General features: G+C 44.6%; 1 long non-coding RNA gene across 4 annotated transcripts in view; it reads left to right on the top strand.

The window, feature by feature from the left end:
- LOC140479195 (uncharacterized) overlaps positions 1–22,779 on the top strand; it is a 32,282-nt gene extending 9,503 nt beyond the window's left edge. For 2 of the 4 annotated variants that reach the window (XR_011960964.1, XR_011960967.1), the window contains 4 exons: positions 1,524–1,623; positions 1,889–2,068; positions 17,901–18,018; positions 22,002–22,779. This is a non-coding gene — a long non-coding RNA (uncharacterized lncRNA). Of the gene's footprint in view, positions 1–1,523; positions 1,624–1,888; positions 2,069–4,814; positions 4,854–17,900; positions 18,019–22,001 lie in introns of all 4 variants that reach the window. The other 2 variants (XR_011960966.1, XR_011960965.1) reach the window with 2 other exon arrangements.
- The last annotated feature ends 214 nt before the right edge of the window (positions 22,780–22,993 follow it).

The following is a 22,993-nucleotide window of genomic DNA, read 5'->3' as shown; positions in this document are numbered from 1 at the left end:
ATGCCCAGCTCTCTCTCCCGATCATCCCTCTCCATTGCTCCACTGTTACTCATTCATCAAACTGTTTACCACACGCCTACAACTCAATTGGCTGCAATTTCCTCCAATGAAACACTGCAATGGTTAAACCCAGTTGCTATTACAAATTCCTTTCCCTTACTGCTGAGCCCCTCCCTCTTACTGGGAAATGCCTGAGGCAGAACTCAACAATATTGCTCTCATGTTCTGACCCCAAGGTAACCTTCTGATCAGACATCTACACAATTGCAAACACCTGAAATTCCAATCTCTAAAATGTTGCTTTTCTCCACCTCACCCCAGCTCCATTGCTCCTGAAACCCCTTACCCATGTCTGTGTTGCATTAAAGTTGACAAATCTAAAACAGAACCCTTGATTCTGCAACTGACCCAGAATCTGGTTCTAGGTTCCCTCATGATGGGACACATCCTCTCAGTATTTACCCTGACATACCCCTTAATAAGCCTATATGTTTCAATAAGATCGCCCCTCATTCTCCCCCAAATCCAATGAGTCCAGTCCCAACTTCTTCAGCCTTTTCTTAAAAGATAGTCCCTGCAAACCAGGGATCATCCCAGTAAATCTTCTCTGAATGCTTCCGATGAAGTGATGTATTTCCTTAAATAAAGGGACCAAAATTTCTCTCATTACTCCATATGTGGTCTCACTCGCATATATAAAGTGGCACTCAGGTATATACTCCAAACTCTTATACTGCAAATCCCCTGAAATCAGGAATAATATTCCATTCCCCTTCCTGATGACCTGTTGTAACTGTGTGCTAGCTTTCTGTGTTTCCTGCACAGTTACCCCCGGTCCCTTTTGTGTTGCAGCTTTCTACAGTTTCCACCATTTAAATAGTCCTCTGTTCTTTTATTACCTCCTCCAAAATGAACAACTTCACATTATCCCAAGTTATGCTCCATTTACCAACTTGTCCACTTCTCCAAATCCATCTCTGTAAACTGTTTATAGCCCTTTTGGAAGTTTACTGTTCTACATTTTCTAGGAGACTCCCCCCTCATTCTTCTAAATCTTTCCAGGGAGCACCGGACAGTGGGAAGCATGCTGAGTTGCTGTCTTTTCAGAGAGACTCTTTGGAATGACTGGGAGGATCTTGCTGCCCTTTGGTCAGAATGGAGACAACTTGCCCATCAAGCTGCATGAGCCTTTCACCCCCCCCCCCCCCCCCCCCCCCCCCCCCCCCCATGTCTTATTGATGAGGCACAGCGGCAGAACGGAAGGAAAGAAAAGGAAGGAAATCCTGCTCTCCACATCTCACTGACTCTTGGAACATTCTGTCCCATGTGTCAAAGATCTGCCCTGTTCAGTCACATGAAGTCCCAAGTTGGAAACTCATAGAAACCCACACAGATTTCCCCCTGAACTGACTACTGACCTCCACAAGGGGTAATATGTACAGTCATCCTGGACCAGGAGGAGGGGATGGTGTGAGTTTCTAACCTGAACTGACAGTGACAGATTTTATAAACTTGTATTACAGGATACTACAGGTGGATATTCAGATGGCAATCTCAGTCATTGTAATGCCAAACTCTGATTGAATTACTCCATTCATCAGGACCTGGATATTTGCACTGTGTGTGAGTATTTTGTTCCAGCTCAATTCCATTTTCTGCATAAAAATTCTCCTTTGAATCAAACAGTCCTGTCAATAGATCTCCCCAAAATCTTCAATATGTGTCCAGTAATCCTTTTATGATGAGTTGATGAGTGCAAGGTTTAACATCCTGTTGTATATGTTTTGTAAGCACTTGTCTCTCAGCTCCCCTCAATTTCTTTGCTACAACGAGAACACCTCAGTTTCCCCAAACCCCGATTCCCCAGTGTCTGTTTGCTCTCTATAAGGTACACATCAGGATCGTGTTGGAACATTCTCCACTTGCCTTCATCAGTGCAGCCCTCAACAGTATTAAAGAAAGCGAACATCCTCCAGGACAAAGCACTGTGCCTGAGTGGTGTCCCATCCACCACCTTCAGCATTCCCTCTCTCCACCCCCGATGCACAGTGGCATCACTGTGTAAAAGGTAAAGTCAGCATTGTCCTACCAGACCATAGGGCTGCTCTCTCATTAGGGAGAGATGTCTGGTGGTGGTTTAACCTGAAGGTTACCACAGCCCAGGCAAGGGGAGAGGTTGAGAACAAGAGTCCATCTATTGTAGATGGATATTCTTGATATGTATTAACAACACCCATGTCCCTGCAACTAAAATCCCCCATTCCTTGAACCATCCTGGTAACTCTCCTGTGCCCCCTCTCAGGGACCCTGCCATCCTTCCCAATGTATGGGCGACCTCTGGTTTGCACAGACCCAGCTGCTCTGTGTTCCTGTGGGTGATGTCATCATCGGGCAACAGTTGCACTAAACCTCACTGTCTGTGAGGATGGGAGACACAAATCCCGAAATCATTTGAGATGTATTTAGTGTGCACTTGCTATGCCATGATAGATGACACTTTTCCACAAGTACTGGAAAATAGAGGAGGATAATAGTATGGTGGTAGTTTTCAGTGGTAGTTTTCTTTCTCTCAGATTCGATGGACCACCAGAGCGTTTTTCTGTTCTGTAGACCGCTGAGATGTTTATTATAGGAATATGACAGGCTCCATTGGACATCAGGTCAGAAAAGGTGATACTAGAATAGATGACACGTGATTGGTCGATTTTCTTGGGAGGAAAGTGAGACGCAGAGATTTAAGAGGAAATTCAGAAGCTCAGCGCAGGAATTGGAAAGGACCATCATCAAGTGAGAAATAAACATTGGGCATCCTGAAAGCTGGAAATAAAGAAAGGCACATATAGCAGAGCTTTGAGAGACTGGAGGGGATTAGATATGGGGAGGATAATGAAGCTGGAGGAGATGCAAGTTGGAAAGGATTGTGAGGATGGAGGATGTTACAGAGATAGAGATATTTGTGATAGAGGTTTTTAAATTTTGAGGCTGGAGTGGAATTATAGAGATGAGGAAGATTTGTAAGGCTGGATGAGATGGCACTGATCGGGAGAGTTCGAAACATAGAGGAATTTACAGAGGTAACGAGTCATAAAGTTACACAGCATCGACACCCGAACATGTGGTCCAACCAGTCCGTGTCGACCATAAATTCGAACTGAACTAATCGCACCTGCCTCCACTTGGTCCAAGTCCATCCTAGCATTCCCTATTGATATACTGGTCCAAATGTTTTTTTCCTATTAGAATCCCATTCCCCTACCCTTTTGCTCTACATTAACCCCGACTAATTCACTCAACCCAATCATTCCTGAACACTATGGGCAATTGAGCACTGCCAGTTCACCTACCCTGTACATCTGTGGATTGTGGGAGGATATGGGAGCTCCTGGATGAACCCACGCTGACATGGGGAAGAATATGCAAACTCCACATGGACAGTCACCCAATACAGGAATTGAGCCTGTGTCCCTGGCGCTGAGAGGTAGCAGTGCTAACCGTTGAGCCACTGTGCCATCCTGAAATTGTAATTGCATTCACATCTACCACGTCCTCTGCAAGTTTATTCCACATGTGAACCACTCTTGTGCAAAAACAAAAAATAACATCGGAACTTCTTTTTAAAGCCTTACTTTTTAATTTGAGAAAAAGATGTCCCCAATCTTGAATCGCGCCCCCTCCTGGAAAGGGCACCTGCTGTTCACATTACCAAAACTCTTCAGGATTTTATAAACCTCTAATAAGTTCACCCCTCAGCCTCCTGTGCTCCAGTGAAAAAGGACCCAACCTATCCAGACTCTGCTTATAATTCAATCCCTCCGTTCCTATCACCATCCTGGTAAATCTCTTCTGAACCTGCTCCAATTTAATAATATCCTTCCTATAACAGTACAACCAGAACTGGGCACAGTATTCCAGAAGAGGCCTCCCCAACATCCTGTACAACCTCAACATAATGTCCCAATGCCTATATTCAAAGATCTGAGCAATGAAGGCAAATGTGCTAAACCCCTTCTGAACCACCCTGTCTGCATGTGACACATAGTTCAAAGATCTGAACCCCTCGGTCTCTTTGTTCCATATCACTATCCGAGGCCCAACTTTTCATCAGTGTAAGTCCAGCCTTCGTTTGTTTTACCAAGATGTAATATTTTGCATTTATTCTAATCCAAAAATCACAAACATCCTTCGAGTATAGAGGCAAGAGGAGTATACTTAAGAGTAAAATCAGTAATGCAAAAAGGGGACAGGACACCGCTTTGGCGAATAGGGAAAGGGTTTTTAGAAATACATTAAGAGCAAATGGGTCACTAGAGAGAGAATAGGCCACCTCAAAGATCAGCAAGGCAGCCTATGTGTGAAGATGCAGGAGATGGGGTTGTTGGGGGGGATACTAAATGAGTGGCATCAGTTTTTACTGTGGAGAAGGACAGATTTGTGGGGGTTGTCAAGATTAGAGATCGTGAGGGTGGGTGATGAGATGGGAGGCAATTGGAGGATGTTACAGGGATGTTTGTGATACCAGAGATAGTGATGGTTCTGAGGCGAGAGAGGATTTCTAGAGATAAGGAAGAGTTTAGCCTGGATGAGGTGACAGTGATCTGGGGAGTTGTGAGCATGGAGGAATTCAGAGATAGCGAGAGTTTGAGTCATAAAATGATACAGAACAGAGACAGACCCTGTGGTTAAACCAGTCCGTGTCTACCATAATTCCCAACTAATCTAATCGCCCCTCCCTCCGCTTGGTCCACATTCATCCAAACATTTCCTATTTATGGACTTGTCTAAATGTCTTTTAAACATTGTAATTGTATTCACAGCTGCCTCTTTTTCTGGGAGTTCACTTCACACATGTAAAGGTAAAAATAAATCCCCAATTTATTTTTTAAACCTCTATTTTCAAATTGTATGCACCCAGGTCTTGAATCCGCCCCTCCCCCTTGTCTACACGCTTCATGGTTTTATAAACCTCTAAGGTCATCCATCAACCTCCTACGCTGTAGTGAAAAAACATCCCAGCCTATCCAGCTTCTCCTTGTGACACAATCCCTCCGTTCATGGCAACATCCCGGTTAGTCTCTTCCGAATCCGCTCCAATTTAATAATATCCTTCCTATAACAGCACAACCAGAACTGGACACAGTATTCTAGAAGAGGCCTCCCCAGCATCCTGTACAGCCTCAACCTAAATTCCCAACTCCGGTACTCCGAGGTCTGAGCAATGAAGATAAGTGTGCTAACCACCTTCTTAACCACCGTCTACATGTGACACAGACTAAGAAGACCTGTACCCCTCAGTCTCTTTGTTCCATATCATTACTCAAAGCCTTACTTTTAATTAGTGTAAGTCCTGCCCTCGTTTGTTTTATCAAGATGCAATATTTTGCATCAGTATTTACTGTGGAGAAGGACATGGGAGATGTAGAATGTGGGGAAATTAATGGTGACATCTTGAAAAATGTCCATACTACAGCGTACGGGATGTCTGGAAACGCATAAAGGTGGATCAATCCCCAGGCTTTGATCAGGTGTACCCTAAAATTCTGTGGGAAGCGAGGGAAGTGATTTCTGGGCCTCTTGCTGAGATTTTTGTATTATTGATAGTCACAGCTGAGGTGCCAGAAGACTGGGGGTTGGTTAATACGGCGCTACTATTTAACGAAGGCAGTTTGGACAAGCCCGGGAACTACAGATGCTGTGCTAGACTAGGTGTTGGAGGGAGCCCTGAGCGAAAGGATTTGCGTGTATTTGGAAAAGCACAGACTGATTAGGGATAGTCAGCATAACTTTCTGCATGGGAAATCATGTGTCACATACTCGATCTGGTTTTTAAGAAGTAACAAAGAGGATTGATGAGAGAAGAGTAGTAGATGCGATCTATATGGACTTCAGTAAGGTGTTCGACAAGGTTCCCCATGGGAGCCTGGTTAGCAAGGTTAGATCTCACGGAAGTAGCTATTTGGATATAGAACTGGCTCAAAGGCAGAAGACAGAGGGTGGTGGTGATGGATGATTATTTTTCAGACTGGAGGCCTGTGACTAGTGGAGTGCCACAAGGATCGGTGCTGGGTCCACTACCCCTCATCATTTATATAAATGAATTGGATGTGAACACGGGAGGTATAGTTCGTAGGTTTGTAGATGGCACCAAAATTGGAGGTGTAGAGGACAGTGAAGAAGGTTACCTCAGATTTCAATGGGATTTTGATCAAATAGGCAAATGGGCTGAGGAGTGGCAGATGGAGTTCAATTCAGATAAGTGCAAGGTGCTGCATTTTGGAAAAGCAAAGCTTAGCAGGACTGATACACATCATGGTTAGGTACTGGGGAGTGTTGCTGAACAAAGAGACCTTGTTGTGCAGGTTCATAGCTCCTTGAAAGTAGAGGCGCAGGTAGATAGGATAGTGAAGGTGTTTGGTATGATTTCCTTTATTGGTCAGAGTATTGAGTAAGAGAGTTGGGAGGTCATGTTGCGGCTATTCAGGACATTGGTTTGGCCACTCTTGCAATATTGTGCGCAATTCTGTTCTCCACCTATCACAAAGATGTTGTGTAACTTGAAAGGTTCACAAAAGATTTATAAGGATGTTGCTAGGGTTGGAGAATTTGAGATATAGGGAGAGGCTGTACAGGCTGGGGCTGTTTTCCCTGGAGCGTCAGAGGCTGAGGAGTGATCTCAGAGGTTTATAAAACCATGAGCATGGATCAGATAGATAGACAAGGTATTTTCACTGGAGTGAGGGAGTCTAGAACTAGAGGGTATAGATTTAGCATGAGGGAAAAGATATAAAAGGGACCTAAGGGGCAACGTTTTCATGCGACGGTGTTGTGTTTATGGAATGAGCTGCCAGAGGGAGTTGTGAAGGCTGGTACAATTGCAACATTTATTAGGCATCTGGATGGGTATATGAATAGGAAGGGTTTAGAGGGATATTGACCAAGTGCTGGCAAATGGGACGAGATTAGGTTCGGATATCTGGTCGGTATGGACGAGTTTGACTGAAGGGTCTGTTTCCGTGCTGTATGTCTGTGACTCACAGCTGGGGATCAGCTCAGTGGGTTTCAGTCTGTTAAAAGGTAAATCTTACTCTGTTTTACTTTTTAAAATCTGCAACATTCAGTAGGGTGAGTGTTTACTAGTTTAAGTGCCTCTGTTATGATCTTTTGGTTGAATGTTTTAAATGTAAAATACAGGTACTAATGTATTCGAGAGTAGTCTTTTGTAAAGCTGTAAGACTCTGCCTTTTTCTGGGTCTACAGATTAAGGTGCAGAGATGGCCATTCGTACATAGATGTGCACTTCCTGGAGGAGAGTAGGGGGAGTTTGAATGATCCTGAGGATTGCCTGCAGGAAGTGATGCAAATCCTCTTGGATCACATGGATCAGATGGAGCGGTGCTTAATGGTAATGAAGAATTTACAAGAGTCAGGGTGTGTGATAGGTGGCAGTTTCAGGCCGAAAAACTGCCGATACAGTCAGGTAGATGGGTTACCTCTCGGAAAGTTAGGAGAGGGAGATAGGTAGAGCAGGAGTCTCCTGTGGCTATCCCCATCTGAAACAAGTATACTATTATGGATAATGTAGGTGGTCATAGACTCTCAGGGGAATTTTGCACTGACAGCCAAGTTACTGCTACTGAGACTGGCTCTACTATAATGAGAGGTATATCAGATTCCAAACGCTCAAGGATGATAAGGGACTCTGTAGTTGGGCACAGACTGCTGTTTCTGCAGCTGACAGACATCAGAATGGGGTGGTACCTCCCTGGTGCCAGGATCAAGGATGTTTCGGACAGGTAGCAGAATATTCTCAAAGGGAAGAATGACCAGTGAGAGGTCATTGTACATTGGTACCAATGACATAGGAAGGGGAAAAGATGAAGTCCTGATGAGAGAATATAGCAAATTAGCCTGGAATATAAAAAAGTAGGTCCTCGACCATAATATCTGCATTACTCCAGGTGCTACATGCTAGTGAGAGTAGGAATAGCAGGATGGAGGAGATGAATGATTGGCTAAGGAGCTGGTGTAGGGCAGAAGGATTCACATCTTTTGATCATTGTAAGCTCCTCTGGAGTAGAGTTGACCTGCATAAGAAGGATGGATTGTACCTGAATTGGAAAGTGTCTAATATCCAGGCAGGGAGATTTGCTAGTGTTACTCAGGTGGCATTAATCCAGTGAGGGTAAACCCAAAGAGATGGTGAGAAAAGAGGTAAGTCTGAGGCTGGTACAGTTCAGAAGTCAGACAGTCAAGGCCGGCAAGGGCAAGGCACAGAACCAGGTAGAACTGACAAGTTACACTGCATTTACTTCAATGCAAGAGGCCGGACAGGGAAAGCAGATGGGCTCAGGGTATGGTTTTGAATGTGGCACTGGGATATCATGAGTATTACAGAAACGTTACTCAGAGATGGGTAGGACCGGCAGCGTAATGTTCCAGGGTATCGATGCAAGAGGAAGGATAGAAAGGGGGACATGAGAGGAGGCGGAGTGGCCTTTTTGTTTAGGGGTAGCATTACAGTTGTGCTGAGGGAGGATATTCCTGGGAGTACGTCCAGTGAAGTTATTTTGGTGGAACTGGGAAATAAGAAAGGGATCATCACCTTGTTGTTATTATCTGCGTGGGTTTCGTCTGTTTGCTCTGGTTTCCTCCCATTATCTAAAGATATGCAGGTTGTGTGGATATTCCAGGCTGAATTGCCCATATTGTTCAGGGATGTGCACGCTAGGTGGATTAGCCATGGGAAATGCAGTGGTAAGGTAGGAGTCTCTGAGGGTCCGTGTGGTTGTGATGAGCTGAATGGCCTACTTCCACGCTGTCAGGGTTCTTTGATAATTCTACTAGTTTTAAAATAGTTACAGAAAATAATAGACCAGATCTAAATGGTGTTCTAAATTAGACAAAGGCGAATTTTGACAGTACAAGACAGTACAAGGTATTCTTTTGCTATTCCCAGGCTGGAAAGTGGGAACATAAGAACATAAGAAAGAGGAGCAGGAGTAGGCTACATGGCCCCTCAAGCCTGCTCTTCCATTTAATAAGATCAGGGCTGATCTTTTCATGACCTCTGCTCCACTTTCCTGTTCTCTCACCATAACCCTTAATTCCTTTCCTGTTCACAAATCTACCTTTTGACCTAACGATAGTCAAGTCGATAACCTAAACTGCTGCACTCAGCAGCAAATTCCACAGATTCACAGATTTAGCTGAAGAAGTCCATCCTGAACTCAGTCCTAAATCTGATACCCCCTTATTTTGATGCTCTGCTCCCTAGTTTAAGCCACCCCTAGCGGAAATCACCTCCCTGCTTCTATCTTATCTACTCCGTTCATAATTTTATTTTTTTTCCCATCCAACCTCCCATATTTCGAAATTCCAATGAGCATACTACCAGTTTCCTCAATCTCTCTGCATACGCCAACCCTCTGAAATCCTGACTGAAACTAGTGACCATCCTCTACACTCCCTACTGTGTCAGTACATCCTTGCTAATGTAAGGGGACCAAACCTGTACACAGTACTCCAGGTGTAGCCTCCCCAGCACCCTGTACAGCTGCAGCATAACCATCCCTCTAGCAATGAAGGACAATATTCCCTTCACTGTCTTAATTACCTGCTGTACCTGCAAACCAACTTGCTGTGATTCGTGCATAAGGACACCCAGCTCCCTCTGCACAGCAGCATGCTGCAAGTTTTCACCATTTCATCATCAGTTTGCTGTTAGTCTGACCAAAATGGATGACTTCACGTTTCCCAATCTTGTCCTTCATCTGCCAGATCCTTACCCACTCACATAGCCTATCTGTATCCCTGTGCAGACTTACAGTGGCCTCGGCACACATTGCTCTACCACTCATCTTAGTGAAGTCTACCTTTCATGAATCGATGCTGTGTCTGCTCAATGAGATAATTTCTATCCACATAGCTCACTATTTCTTCCTTAAGAGATCGGGCATTTTCCCCACCAAAGAAGTTATGCTAACAGGTCCGTTTTAAAATATTCGCATCACATTTGTAGCTTGCCAATCTGTCAGATCTGTCCCAGAGTCCAGCAAATTTTAGTGAATTATCACGAGTGCATTTGCTATTTACCCACTGCCATCTGTTAACGTCCCCTGGGATGCATTCCATCACGGCCAGGAGACCCATCTACCTTTAGGCTGTTATCTTTCCCAACACCACCTCTTTACTGAGAATGATTGCTTCTTTGTCCTCATCTGCCATTGCGTCCATAGGCCTGCAACAACGAGAGTACACAGACAGTATGTTCCTGTTAAGGCCTTAATAGGTAGTGTAGGGAATGCTGCCTGTCGAGAGAAATTGAGAGTCTCATCAAGAAAATGAAGGAGGGATACGGCAGGTGCAGACAGCTGGGTTTGTGTGAATTCCTGGAGGAGTATAGGGGCAGTCGGGGTCTCCTCGAGGGAAACCAGGAGAGCAAAAACGGGACATGACAGAGCTTTGGGAAATAGGTTCCCAGAGATTCCAGAGATTCCAGAAATACACTAAGGATAAACGAGTAACCAGGCAGAGAATAGGGACCCTCAAAGATCAAGGAAAAGCTCCTATTTGTCCGAGATAAGTATATACCTGTCAGGCAGGGCGGAAGCTGTAGAGTGCGGGAGCTGTGGTTTACAAAGGAAATGGAATCTCTCTTCAAAAGGAAGAAGGCGGCTTATGTTAGGATGAGATGTGAAGCGTCTGTTAGGGCGCTTGAGGGTGACAAAATAGCCAGCAAAGTCCTAAAGAAAGAGCTCAGAAGTGCCAGGAGGACACATGAGAAATTGTTGGCGGATAGAAACAGGGTAAACCCTAAGGCTTTCTATAGGTATTTAAGGAATAAAAGAATGACGAATAAGATTAGGGCCAATCAAGGATAGTAGTGGGGAGTTGTGTGTAGAGTCAGAGGAGATAGGGGAAGCACTAAATGAATATTTTTCAACAGTATTCCCTTTAGAAAATGACAATGTTGTTGAGATTACTGAGATACAGGCTACTTGACTAGGTGGGATTAAGGCTCATGAGGAAGAGGTATTAGAAATCTTGCAGAGTGTGAAAATAGATAAAACCCATTTGGCCCAGTGAACTTATCCCAGGATCCTCTGGGAAGCCAAGGAAGAGATTGCCGAGCCTTGGCATTGATCTTTAAATCATCATTGTCTACAGGAATAGTGCCAGAAGACTGGAGGATAGCACATGTGGTTCCCCTGTTCAAGAAGGGGAGTAGAGACAACCCTGGTAATTATAGACCAGTGAGCCTTACTTCAGTTGTTGGTAAAGTGTTGGAAAAGGTTATAAGAGATATGATCCAGAAAAGAATAATTTGATTAGGGATAGTCAGCACGGTTTTGTGAAGGGTAGGTCGTGCCTCACAAACCTTATTGAGTTCTTTGAGAAGGTGACCAAACAGATAGATGAGAGTAAACCGGTTGATGTGGTGTATATGGATTTCAGCAACGCGTTCGATAAGGTTCCCCACAGTAGACTATTGTACAAAATGCGGAAGGATGGGATTGTGGGAGATAAAGCAGTTTGGATCAGTAATTGGCTTGCTGAAAGCAGACAGTGGTGATTGATGGGAAACGTTCATCCTGGAGTCCAGTTACCAGTAGTGTACCGCAAGGGTCGGCGTTGGGTCCACTGTTGTTCGTCATTTTCATAAACTACCTGGATGAGGGCGTAGAAGGGTGGATTAGTAAATTTGCAGACAACACGAAGGTTGGTGGAGTTGTGGATAGTGACGAAGGATGTTGTACGTTACAGAGAGACTTAGATAAGCTGCAGAACTGGGCTGAGAGGTGGCAAATGGAGTTTAATGCGGACAAGTGTGAGGTAATTCACTTTGGTCAGAGTAACTGGAATGCAAAGTACTGGGCTAATGGTATGCTTCTTGGTAGTGTAGATGAGCAGAGAGATCTCAGTGTCCAGGTACACATTTCCTTGAAAGTTGCCACCAGGTTGACGGGGTTGTTTCGAACGCATACAGGGTTTTAGCTTTTATTAACAGGGGGATCGAAATCCGGAACCATGATGTTATGCTACAGCTGTACAAAACTCTAGTGAGGCTGCACTTGGAGTATTGTGTACAGTTCTGTTCCCCACATTATAAGGAGGATGTGGAAGCTTTGAAAGGGTGCAGAGGAGATTTACTACGATGTTGCCTGGTATGGTGGGAAGGTCTTACAAGGAAAGGCTGAGGGACTTGAGGCTGTTTTTGTTAGAGAAGAAGGTTGATACGTTACTTAATAGAGACATACAAGATAATCAGATGGTTAGATAGGGTGGACAGGGAGAGCCTTTTTCCAAGAATGGTGACGGTGAGCACGAGGAGGCATAGCTTTAAATTGAGGGGTGATAGATATAGGACAGATGTCAGAGGTAATTTCTTTACTCAGAGAGTAGTCCGTGTATGGAATGCTTTGCCTGCAACGGTAGTAGATTCACCAACTTTAAGTACATTTAAGTCGTTATTGGACAAGCAAATGGACGTACATGGAATAGTGTTGGTTAAATGGGCTTCAGATTGGTATGACAGGTCGGCGCGACATTGAGGGCCGAAGAGCCTGTACTGTGTTTTAATGTTCTATGTTCTATGAGCAATATGCTGTAAGGATCGTTTCTGGGTCCACTGCTTTTCTTCATTTATGTAAATGTTTTCTATGTGAATATAGGAGGTATGGTCAGTGACTTTACATAGATACCAAAATTGGAGGTGCAGTGGACAGGGAAGAAGGTTACCTCAGATTACAATGGGACTTCAAACAAATGGGCTAAGGAGTGGCAGATGGAGTTTAATTCAGAAAAATGTGAGGTGCTCCATTTTGGAAAATCAAATCAGGGCAGGACTAATACACTTAATGGAAAGGTCCTGAGGAGCGTTGCTGAACAAAGATCTTGGAGTGCAGGTTCATAGGTCCTTGAAAGTGGAGTCATAGATAGGCAGGGTAGTGAAGAAGGCGTTTAGTATCCTTGCCTTTACTGGTTAGTGGATTGAGTACACGAGTTGTGACGGCATTTTGTGGCTGTTCAGCACATTGATTCAGCCACTTCTGAAATTTTGCTTTCAGTCCTGGTTTCCCCGCTATCGGAATGATATTGTGAAACTTGAAAGGGTTCAGAAAAGATGTGCAAAGATGTTACTAGGGTTGAGGGTTTCAGCTATATAGGGATGGGCTGAATAGGCTGGGGCTGTTTTCCCTGGAGCATCGGATGCTGACCGATGACCTCAGTGGTTGATACAATTGTGAGGGACATGGATAGGGTGAACAACCAGGATCTTATTCACAGGTTAGGTGTGTCCAAATCTATGGGGCACAGGCTTAAGGAGTGAGGAAAACAATTTATAAGGGATCTGAGGGGCATTGTTTTCAAGCTGAATGTGCTATGTGTATGGAATGAGCTGCCAGAGAAAGTGTGGTGGCTGGAACAATTGCAACATTTAAAAGGCATCTGATTGGGTAAGTGATTAGGAAAGGTTTAGAAGGTTATGGGCCAAGTGTTGTCAAATGGGACGAGATTAATTTAGAATATCTGATCGGCATGGACAAGTTGGACCAAACGGTTGGTTTCTGTGCTGTACATCTCGATAACACTGAAACATTAAAATAAGATACGTTTCTCTATGTGGAGAGTTAGCAGAAGGTCGGATAATTCTCCTTGGAACTCAAAGTTAAGCAGTGATTTCAACTAGGAGCAGATTTCTTACAGGCAAATGGGAGGTGAGTTGGGACAGACTGGCACCATCTCCAGAGAGAGAGTGTACAGCCCCAATGGGCTGAATAGCCCCCAGTCCCTCTACTCTGTGATACTGCCCCCTTTCACTGAATGTTGAAGCTCATGCCAGTGCAGAGCCATAGAGATATACAGCATGAAAACAGCTCTTTTGGTCAAACTAGTCCATGCTGACCAGATATCCTAACTTAATCTCGTCCCATTTGCCAACACTTGGCACACATCCCACTCCACCCTTCCAATACATACACCCATCCAGATGCCAAATGGTCTAGTTTTACCAACTTCCACCACTTCCCCTGACAGAAGATTCCATACACGCACCACCTGCTGTGAAAAAAGTTGACCCTCTGATCCCTTTTATATATTTCCCCTCGCACATTGAACCTATGCCCTCTAGTTCTGGACACCCCCACCCCAGGGCAAGGACCTTGTCTATTTATCCTATCCATGCCCCTCATGATTTGATAAACCTCTATAAGGTCACCCTTCAACCTCCAATACTCCTGGGAGGAGCGCACAACTCGTGTCACAATGGGGCCCGTGTGATTGATGGCAGCTTCAGACCAATAGGAGAGTTGATGTGATCCTCCAGACAATGGGAGTGAATGAGGGGTGGGTCCAGTGGGCCAACATGTGACCATAAACTGTGCAGGTGCACTGTCACTATGGTGCGGGTGTACTCCGTGAGTGTGAAGGGAATGAGAGAGACAGCAGAGTTTGGGAGAGAAATTGAGTTTGTATGGACTGGGAGTGTTGATAAACACACGGTTTTAGGCGGCTAGACCTGAATTAGAAATTCCTGGTAAATTAGAACCAAAAGAGCTGCGGATGCTGTAAATCTCACAATAACCAAAAGGTACTGGAAAAGCTCAGCAGGTCTGGCAGCATCTGTGAAGAGAAATCAGAATTAACATTTTGGATTTGCTGAGCCTTCCTCAGAGCCGATGTGACTGAAAAGAAATGTCGTTTTTTATGCAGAAGGTAGGGGTGAAGGAGTACATGATAGGTGGGGATGGAGTCCCAAGAAAGAGATGGGAGCAGTTGGACAACGGAGTGGATAACGAACTGGCTGGGGGAGGGTAAATAAGCTGTTTATGAGGACTGTTAGTGGCTAACCATAGGTAGTGTGTAATGGCATGCTCTATGATAACAAGGACTGGTGTGTGGGTTAAGAGGCTAGGGCGCTAGGACATTGGAGAGTTCAGGGCCTAAAATTATTGAATTTGATAGAGGTGTGCAGGATGTCCAAGTAGAAAATGAGGTGTTGTTCTTCCAGCTTGTGTTAAAGTGTGGCGCTGGAAAAGCACAGCAGGTCAGGTAGCTGACCTTCAGCACTTGATCACCCTGAAGCTCTACTTTCCAGGGACTGTACACTTGTTCTGAGCCCTTCAGAGGGATTGAAGGGGATAGGGAGAGAACAGGAACAGGGTTGTGTTGTAATCTACAAAATAACGGTCACCCTCCCCCTCTCGGTGTCTCCCCTCTGTCTCCCATCCCCCATCATGCCTCCTCCCCACCGCAGGGAAAAGATCTTGTGTATTTTCCCTATCCATGCCCCTACTGATTTGATAAACCTCTATAAGTTCACCCATCAGCATCTGACGCTCCAGGGAAAACAGTGTATTCATCCGCTCCCTTTGGTTCAAATCCTCCAACACTAGCAACATGTTTGTAATACTTTGCTGACCCCTTTCAAGTTTCACAATATTGTTTTGATAGGAAAGAGAATCAGAATTGCATGCAATATTCCAAGCATGACCTAACCAAGGCCCTGTACAGCCGCAATATGACTTCCCACCTCCTATACTCAGTGCTCTGACCAATAAAGGAAAATATACTAAACACCTTCTTAACTATCCTATCTACCTGTGATTCTGCATTTCAAGGAGCTATGAACCTGCACTCCAAAGTCTCTTTCTCAGCAGCACTCCCGAGGACCTTATCGTTAAGTGTATTCACCCTGCTAATATTTGCTTTTCCAAAATGCAGCACCGCACATTTATCTAAATTAAACTCCATCTGCCAGTCCTCAGCACATTCAACCATCTGATCAAGATCCCGTTATAATCTGAGGTAATCCTCTTCACTGTCCACTACACCTCCAATTTTGGTATCATCTTACGAACATTACTTCCTATATTCACATCCAAATCATTTATATAAATTATGAACATTTCTGGATCCAGCACCGATACATTGTGACATCCCACTGGTCACAGGTCTCCAATCTGAAAAGCAACCTTCCACCACCACCCTCTGTCTTCTCCCTTTGAACAAGTTTTGTATCCAAATGGCTAGTTGTCTCTGTATTCCATGAGATCTAACTTTGCTAACCAGTCTCCCATGGGGAACCTTGTTGAATGCCTTACTGAAGTCCATGTAGATCATTTCTACCGCTTTGCCGTCATCAATCCTCTTTGTTGTTACTTCAAAAAAATTGAATCAAGTTCATGAGACGTGATTTCTCACACACAAAGCCGTTATTAATATCCCGGACTTAACTCTGTACATTGGGGTCTGCGTCACCCAGTTATGGGTGTTAATATTCTGGATAAATTTCACATACACCAGCTTTGTGTTGGTGACTGTGTACTGAGTCTTGTTAATAACACCAACACAGATGAGTTCCTTTTGAAAGGCAGTCCCTATATCCCTAACCCCCTCCCACCTGCTCTGTCTCCTCCATTCCCACCGTAGACAGTAAGTGGGAGGAGCTCATGGAGTTTCCATGTGAGTGAGATTGAGAAAATCTTCCCTTCTTTCCACTAGCCCACCAAGAAATGGTGGTAGTGTCCTTACCTCTGGACCAAGAGAATCGGGTTCAGAGTTTGGTAACAGTGGCTTTGAAGAGGCTGATTGGAAAACATGCCCAAGCCACCAGGCCATACTGTCTCCCAGCTGTCCCTGCCTGAGTCTCCAAACAGAACCATCCTGTCGTTTCTCTCCTGTCAGACTCTCCCATTGCTCAGTTTGTCCAGTATTCCCTCCTGCTGCTGCATTGCTCCTGTCCCTCACTGACCTGTCCAACCCCAAGTGTCCTCCACATTCATTCATTGTTTACAATCCCATTGTCCCAGTCCTGCAGCCCCGCCCCCTCCACTCTATTGGGCACAGCTGCTGTCAATCACCCAGGCACCTGTGTGATCTCGAGCATGCTCTGTAGGAGGGGAGACCTGTGCACGGGCGCAGTGCTGGCCAATTGTTGGCGTATGTGCAGTATGGGTCAGTGCCAGTGAGGGAGGCTGTGGATGTGTGGGATTAATCTGTCATTGGCTGCTCCCTCCCTTCCTCCCTCTGAGAACAGGACCCAGGGGACTGGTCCCTGCCCTGGTATCGTGACAAGTGGTCGGCATATCAGTGGGGGAGCATTTTGCAGAAAGTTATCAGAACTCAGGTGAAGATTCAGGAATGTTATGGAAAGGAACAAAGGTAGGCCTGCAATTAAAGTTCTAATTTGGTTCATTTTAGTTCAACCAGATGTGATTTGTCCAGTGTGTGCAGGATGGTTCTTATCAGAGGGTTGGTGTGGAGGAAATAAATAAAAAGTTCCAGATTGGAAAAAAAAATCAATGTTGGTCTGACTAGGAAACCTTGGGAGGTGGGGGGAGGATTCACCAACACCCAGGAGACTCCGAGTCAGATTCATTGATTTGATTAGATTTGATTTCCTGCAGTGTGGAAACATGCCCTTCGGCCCAGCCAGTCCACACCGACCCTTGGAAGTGTAGCCCACCCAGACCCATTTCCCTCTAACTAATGCACATAACACTATGGGCAATTTAGCCTAGCCGATTCACCTGACCGATGCATCTTTGGATTGTGGGAGAAAACCGGCGCACCCGGAGAAAACCCACGCAGACACGGAGAGAACATGCAAATTCCACACGGACGCTGTGGGGCAGCAGTGCCATCGTGCCACACCTTTGTTTTGGTCCTTAGTCTGCAGGCAGGAGCTAAGAAGCTGAATTCAACGAGAGGAGAGAGCATTAGAACTGGGTGTGGAGGAAAGGAGTGAGGAGATTGGTTTGGATTTCAGTTCACAGAAGGGAGAAATTGTGAGACTGAGAATTAAAGCTTTGGGGGAACAAAGAAACTACAATTTAATACTATAATTGTCTTATGAATTTCCATCCTGTGTTAATGGTGGTGACTTGTTTTCTCTGTTGTAGGGTACTGAAAGGGCAGATTTGTGAATGAGAAATTCAGATTGAACTTCATGTTCAGTTTTGACAGTTACTTAATCCGTGCCGATCTGAATATCATTGGCCTTTTCATGTGGAAAGAAAGGTGTGTATTCTGTCCGTGGGCGGATATTTCAAGTGTCAATGTGACTGGAAAAATTACTGAGACACAGCCAAGTCCATGTCAGCGTGGTGAATGTGGAGAGAGATTTCATTTGTTTTTAAAAGTCTGAAGATACATGTCACATTTCCCATGAATAATTAAGTTACAGATTTGTTTTGTATGAGGACAAGTTTTTAATTCATCATGCAACCAGAAAGACAGAAGGATACCAGCACCATGGAAAATACAATGAAAACGGGATTGTTGTAAAGGGGTTAATTATCGATCATGGCTTGTAATCCGTTGGCGATATCACGTCTGTTCCAGCGCCGTGGGGAGACACTGGAAATGTGATGATTGCAGTGTAGGTTTCAGTTATTAAACTGGAAAAGGTGCAGAAGAAATGGGCTCAGGGGTCTGAGTTAGAGGGAGAGGTTGGACAAGCGAGGATTTTTTTTTTGTTTAGAGCAGAGGAAACAGAGGGGAGATCTATTTCTGTCAGTGTATAATATCGTGACAGGCTTGGGTAAGGTGAATGCACTCAGTCTTTTTCCCAGGAAATCAAGGAGTAGAGGGCATCAGTTTAAGGTGAGAGGTGAAATTATGAAAGGGAACCTGAGGGGCAACTGTTTTACATAGAAGGTGGTATGTATATGGACTGAGCTGCCAGTGGAAGTGGTTGAGGTGGGTACATTAACAACATGTAAAAGGCATTTGGACAAATACATGGATAGCAAAGGGTCAGATGCAGATGGGCCAAGTGCAGGGAAATGGGTTCGCGTGGATGGACATATTGGCTGGCATGGGCCAGTTTGGGCCAAAGGGCCTGTCTCTGCTGTAGGACTCTGACTCCAAATATATTTACTATTTCTCCCGCCACCTCTGGTAGTACCCTGGGATGTATTCCATCAGGGCAAAGAGACTTGTCTACCTTTAGCTCCATTAGCTTACCCAGCTCTAACACTTTCGTGATAATGGTTGTTCCTTGGTCTTCACCTTCCTCAGTCTCCTTATCAATTACTGGCATGTTCTTCGTATCCTCCACTGTGAAGACTGACTGCTGTGTACTCATATTCCTGAACTCTGCTGGATAGGAATAACTGGGCACAGAACTGAGAGGTCTTCTTTGAGTCTTTATTGATGAGACATGGCAGTTACCTGGATAGTGTTCATGCAGAACACCTCCAGGCAGCATCAGGTAACTCCCCGCCTGTCCGATGTGCCGCTCCCATTCTTCTCCCTTTGTGGTTTGTGTTTTGAATGGACGCTGTCTCTCAATATTATCTCCATGGCAATGGCAGTTAAAAAAGTCGAGTTCAGCTCAGCATTTTGTGGTTAAACCACATACCCCTCCCTCACGGCCCTGTGGCTCAGTCAGGTATCTGACAGGCACTTCAGTTTCCGTGGGGCTGTCTATCAGGATTCTGATGTGGAAGAACTGGTGTTGGAGTGGGGTGGGCAAAGTTAAAAACCACACATCACCAGGTTATAGTCCAACAGGTTTATTTGGCAGTACAAGCTTTTGGAGTGTGCTGTGATTTTTAACTTGATCAGGATTATCTCTATGGTAACAGTTAAGTGCTTCAACAATTACAGAGGCCATATGTTCCCCAAATAATAGGTTCCCCTCTAGCAGTGTAAACTGCTATTCCAGCCCTGGGGATAGTTACTCATCACTTTTCTCCCCAAATCCCATCCAGCTTTCTGTTGATCTTTAAAGTTTTTCAAATCTCCTAGTTTCTTCTTGGTCTTTGCCAATTTGAATGCTTTCTATTTTAGTTTGATAGACTCCCTTATTTCCTGAGCCACCCACGGCAGATTATTCCATTTCCTATAGTCCTTCCTTTTCACTGATATATACTTTTGCTGAGCAGTTTGAAAGATTCTTTGATATTCCTCCACTGTCTGTCAACTGTCCCACCCTAAACTCTTTGTTTCCAGTCTACATTAGCCAACTCCTGCCTCATCCTATTGTAGTCTCCTTTGTTTAAACACAGGATCTTGGGATTGGATTTAATCTTCCCGCTTTCCAACTGTATTCTAAATTCAACCAGATTAATGACAAGTCTTTTATCAGATTACGAGGTGAGGTGATGTTACCTGGGTGTTTTGGTTTTCATTGTCAGAGACCTTGGCTTTGGAATAAAGTACAGGATAGATATTCAAAACAGAGTATTCTGGACGGTGTGAATGTACTACACAGTCTAAAACCATAAATCACTGTCTCCCCTCAGTTTACATGATCTGGAGATGCCAGTGTTGGACTGGGATGTACAAAGTTAAAAATCACACAACACCAGGTTATAGTCCCTCAGGTTTAATTGGAAGCACACTGGATTTCGGAGCGTTGCTCCTTCATCATGATCCAATTAAATCAGTTGGACTATAACCTGTCTAACTCACCTCAGTTTAAAATTGAAAAATCATTTTCTCCCACATGCTTCCTTACTTTCGAAGTTTGAAACGCTAATCCACCTGACTATCCTGCTTTTTCCAAAAATCTCCTTTGGTGAAGGTGGTGAGTTTTGGATTCAGCTTTTCAGTTAGTACCGCAAGAAGATAATCACTGGGCACAGGAGAGAGAATGCAGCTCCACCATTTAATACCATGCTGATTGAGCTCACCTCGGTCTCAGCTGGATTTTCCTGCCTGCTCTCTCTTACCCTTCAATTCATTGCAAATTCAACATCTGTATTTCTTCAGTAAATTTGCTCATTGTCCTAGCATCTACTGCATTTTGAATAGGGAATTCCACAGATACACAGCACATTGAGACAGGTACATTCTTCTTCATGAGAATGGAATAGGATCCCTACTGTGCAGAAACAGGGTAATCGTCCATGGAGTCCACACCAACCCTATCATGAGCATCCCATTCAGACTCACCCATTCCCTGTATTTCCCATGGTTAATGGCTTAACCTGCACAAGCATGGACACTGGGAATTTCGCATAGCCAATCCACTTCACCTGCACATCTTTGGACTGTGGGATGAAACTGGAGCACCCAGAGGAAACCCGCAGTGACGCAGGGAGAACGTGTAAACTCCACACAGCCTAAGGCTGGAACCAAATCCAGGTCTCTGACGCTGTGAGTCAGCAATGCTAACCATTGAGTCACCTCTGCTTAAAATCTCCTGCTCCTATTATCCTCGCCACACCCCAGTTGGCTGAATCTATATTCCTTACATCAGAAAATCAGGTTGTGGAAGCAGATGTTTCAATAAAACCCATTGACAATCCAAATGTTATGTGTGTCTGAATAGGGATCAGATACACAACACCCTCCAGTCTACACTTTTCGTTGACTTTCCAGAGACAGGGCTCCAATGGCGTCATGGGGACTACAACTCCCACAATCCCTGAGGCAGGGACCACACGTGTGTGGGGAAACACGGCACTGTACATGTACAGAATGTGTGCGGGTTTTGGAGCATGTGCTTTGGGTAAATATGCTTTGCGGAAAGTTTTTCACACTGTGATTGGCTGGAGGAGGAACGTATTTACTCATAGTATTGATCTGTTGGGGGAGGGGGTCAAAGTATCACTACACCCATGTAGGAACACTCTCCATCCCCAATTCATTGTAATGGTCGGAATCAACTAATGGGGAACGAAGAAGGATCTGACCCATTCTCCCAGATTGAAGGGTCCTCTTCTGTCCAGGATCTGCCACCTCCCTTTCTGTTTCCTTTTGTTTCATTCTGCTGTTACATTATTGACTTGCAGCAACTGAAGGGAAAGGAAGTGAACTCAGAAAGGGTGCAGAGTCTAACCAGGGACGGAAAGTCGTGGCATGGATCTGTTTATCAGTTACTCCATGAGAATGTGGAGGGTGTACCTTAGGGGGTTGCAGAGTTAGAATGGTGGGAGAGAGTAAGTGGGCTGGAGCGTTACAGCTTTGAGGGAAGAAAGGGAAAAAGATATTCCAGAGAAAGTAGAATTGTCTGCTCTGAATTTCTAACATGTACATATTCCTTTATACAGGGTGCTAGATGGTGAAGATTTGCAGACTGAAATCTCAAAGTCATGTGCAGATCATGATTAAGTTAACCAGCATTTGAAGAAGCAAAGACAGAGAATCACTCAGCCAAAATCCTGCAACACTCTCATCGCAGCATTTTCGATCTCTCTGCACCAAATGGACTGTGAATTGTACAAGACAGCAGCTCCCTACCATCTTCTCAAGGGTAACTAGAGATGGGGAATAAATGCTGGCTGAGCCAGTGATGCCCATATCCTGGAAACGGTTTCTGTCTCTACTTGCTGAACCCCAGTTGATGTTACTACAGGATGATGAGGGACGCTGAGCGCATCCTCCAGGAGGCAGCACCATCACATTACCCCTGCCTACACCCACACAGTAACACAGCAACATCACTGGAACAAAAGGCAGTGAAGCCAAAGGAGGACTTAGATATAGTTCTTCAAGGTAAAGTCATGAAAAGGGATTGGAACACAGCAGGAAGAGGAGACTGAGCTGGATGGTCAGCTGTTTCCCATTGAATGGTGGAGCAGGATTGAAAGGCTGAATGGTCTCCTCCTGCTGCTATCCCCCAGGTCTGTATATCGTCATAGAGCCCGGGTAGGAAGGAGTTCGCAGGGATTCTCCAGGAGATTGCACTTCCACAACAGTTTTCAGTGAGGGATGGTTTGATGGATTTTATTTAACATTTATCTTTAACAAAAGGTTTGTAAATTTTGGTTTTAAAATGTTGTAAAAGTTATTTTGCACAGCAAATAAAATTAAAGAAAATAACGTAAACTGTCTGAATATAACAGTTTTAAAACTTTCAACCCTTGTAAAACAAAATCCTGTCTATTCCTGGACACAATCACTTTCCAGCTACTCAAACTCCAGGGAAATATTCCCTCCCTGTCTGAACCTTTGGTTTGATTTAACTGCTTTTCAGTTCTCGTTCTGTTAGCTGTGAAGCATTCTTTTTCCCCATTTCTCTGACCCAGAAATGTGAGCACAG

The sequence above is a fragment of the Chiloscyllium punctatum genome, chromosome 6 (genome assembly GCF_047496795.1).
Source record: "Chiloscyllium punctatum isolate Juve2018m chromosome 6, sChiPun1.3, whole genome shotgun sequence".
In the NCBI taxonomy this organism is placed as follows: domain Eukaryota; kingdom Metazoa; phylum Chordata; class Chondrichthyes; order Orectolobiformes; family Hemiscylliidae; genus Chiloscyllium; species Chiloscyllium punctatum.
This window is presented reverse-complemented; position numbering and strand designations above follow the sequence as displayed.